Genomic DNA, 2773 nt, shown 5'->3' on the forward strand with positions numbered 1-2773 from the left:
GGGGGGGCAGTCAGTGTGCACCTGAACTCCATTCATCTAGGGCGAGGCCATCTTAGTCTGATAGGTGTGCTCTCGGAAGCAGGAGTGTGGCTGGGGACAAAAGGGGACCAGACTAGGGGGATGGGACACAGCCACTGGGTTCCTGCATGGCTGGGTAGGGGACCCTGGGGGCAGGAGGGGATATGGGGCCTCACTGGAAGGAGGTACCCACTCCCCTCAGCACTGCAGGTGGGGGGCTACCCGGTTCCCAGATGGCCCCCTCCGCCACCCCTGGCTGCAGAGGGGTCCCGGAGGCCCTGGAATGCCACCGGGCTGGGCAGAGAACCCCTCCCAGGCCAGCGACAGCGGCTGGAAAAGCGAAGTCCCCATGGCTCCCGGAGCCGCGGGGGTGCCGTCGCACCGGAGGAGGGGAAGTCCCCGGAAAGGGCAGGGAACCCGCTGCTGCTCCCTGTTGCCGCTTGCCAGGAGATGCTGTTTCCACGGCAACCGGCCTGGGAGTCCCGTTGCTAAGGAGGTAGCTCAGCGGCCAGGCGTCCCCATGACAACTGCCCCCTGCGGCCAGGCGGCGGTGCTTCCTGGGGACCCCGTGGGGACAGCAGAGGCGGGCGTGGAGGGTCATGCTCCACAGCAACCCGGGTGGCTCCAGCCTGGCCTTTGGGGCTGGGGAAGCTTGCAGGCATGGGAGATGGGCTGCAGGGCCCGGACCACACCGGGAGGGGCTGGCCACACCGGTCATCATCATCTGCATTCGCTGATGCTTAGTAAGCACCTACTGTGTGCTGGGCCCTGGCTGCTTTGTTAGCTCATTTCAAGCTCCAAGAGCCCACGAGGAACTAACCCAGCCCCATCAGCTAGAGATGTCAGAGTCAGGATGCACACCCAGGTCCTTTCCCACTGGAGGCATCATAGCAAGGTTGGGTGGGGAGTTGGTAGGAGCTCCTGCCCTAGTGCGGGCCATACAGGGTGTGATGTCTGCAGAGAATTGAAAAATAGCAGTGAAAGTGACTGTCAGTTTCCTTTCTCTGATCACCAGCACGTGCAGCAGTTCAGACAGTGTCAGGGATAGAAAATTGCCCCCACAGGGCAGAAAGCTCTCCCACCCCCACCAGGGCGCCTGTGCTTCCACCCAAAGGGATACTGGCTGTTCTCATCCGGGAGCCCTTCCGCCCTAGTGGGACCAAACCTCACCTGGATTTTTAAAACAAAACTTTAAAACATTGAATAAAGTCCTTCCCTTGACTCCAGGTCTCTTCCAGGCTGCTGTTCCTCGCTCTCTCAACTAAACTTCCTGAGAGTTGTCCCAGTTGCCTGTCCTCATGGCCTCCTCGGAGCCGCTTCCTCCTCCCCTGGCATGGACCCACCTGGTCCTCATTGCCCCACGTTGGGAGGTTCAGGGGCTGCTTCCCAGGAGGTGTCCTGCTGTCTCTCCAAGTGTTTGGCCCTGCTCATTAGGCCTTCCTCAGCGTCCGGGTCCCCATTCTCTCGTGGTTTCCTTCATCTCTGCTCAGCCTCACCTTGAAGGGCTCCCCTTTCTCCAAAAGGTTAGTGCTGCTTGGGCCTCTGGCCTTGGCCTCCGTCTTCCCCCTCCAGACACAATTCCTGGGGGGAAGCTCAGCCCTGCCATGGCTTCCCCTGCCTGGAAGAAAAAGCCTCCCAGATGTCCTTTCTCAATTGGGGCCTCACGTCCCCTGAGCCTCAGCCTGGATTGCTGCAACAAAGGTTCCACATCCCCTTCCGACTCACCATGACCCTCTCACTCTTTCTTGGGTTTATAGCTTCTGATGCTCTACAGGCCGCGTCCTCCTCAACTCTCACCCCTTGCTGATTTTGCTGCTTCAACTTTATTTCTCTCAAGGGTGGGATATTTCCATCCTTGAAAAGAAAAAGATATATTATGTAAATAAGAGAAACAGCTGCCTGCCAGTCACTTAGTTTAAGAGGTGGAACATAAGGAGTACTTTGTTTTGTTTTATTTTTTTGAATCAAGGTCTTACTCTGTCATCCAGACTGGACTGCAGTGGCATGATCACAGCTCACTGCTGCCACGACCTCCTAGGCTCAGGCAATCCTTCCCTCTCAGCCTCCCGAGTAGCTGGAACTACAGGCGCACATCAAAACGCCCAGCTAACTTTTTTATTTTTTTCATAGAGATGAGATCTTGCTCTGCTGCCCAGGCTGGTCTTGAACTCCTGGGCTCAAGCAATCCTCCCGCGTTGGCCTCCCAAAGTGCTGGGATTACAGATGAGAGCCACTGCACCCAGTCAAGGAATATATTTGAAGGCATCTGTGCTGTTGCCCAACTGCCCAAATGACTTAATATCTCTCTCTGTCCAAGGAAACCCACTAATCTGAATCTTAATTTTATCATTCTTTTTCTGTGATACTTTTACTACAGAAATAAATGTCTCTAAACATCTTTAGTGGCATACTGAGATGGGGAGCGGGCTGCCTTTATGGGGAAGAGGATTTTATCAATAATGTTAGAATTGCTGGTGCATGGTGACAATGGAGATCAGATTGAGCTTTAGTCGGATTTATTATTGTTTTAAATTTCTTCTCTTTTTGAGAGGTGCTTGGAGTCTTACTCTGTCGTCCAGGCTGCTGTGCAGTGGCATGCTCATAGCCACCCAGCGTGAACCTGCTGGGCTCCAGCAATTCTTCCACCTCAGCCTTCCAAGTAGCCAGAACTACAGGCTCACACTACTATGCCCAGCTAATTTTTTTTTTTTTTTAATTTATTGTAGAGACGAGGTCTCACCAAGTTGCCTGGGCT

This window comes from Carlito syrichta, unplaced genomic scaffold (genome assembly GCF_000164805.1).
Source record: "Carlito syrichta isolate Samal-C Ts95f unplaced genomic scaffold, Tarsius_syrichta-2.0.1 Scaffold288079, whole genome shotgun sequence".
Lineage (NCBI taxonomy): Eukaryota > Metazoa > Chordata > Mammalia > Primates > Tarsiidae > Carlito > Carlito syrichta.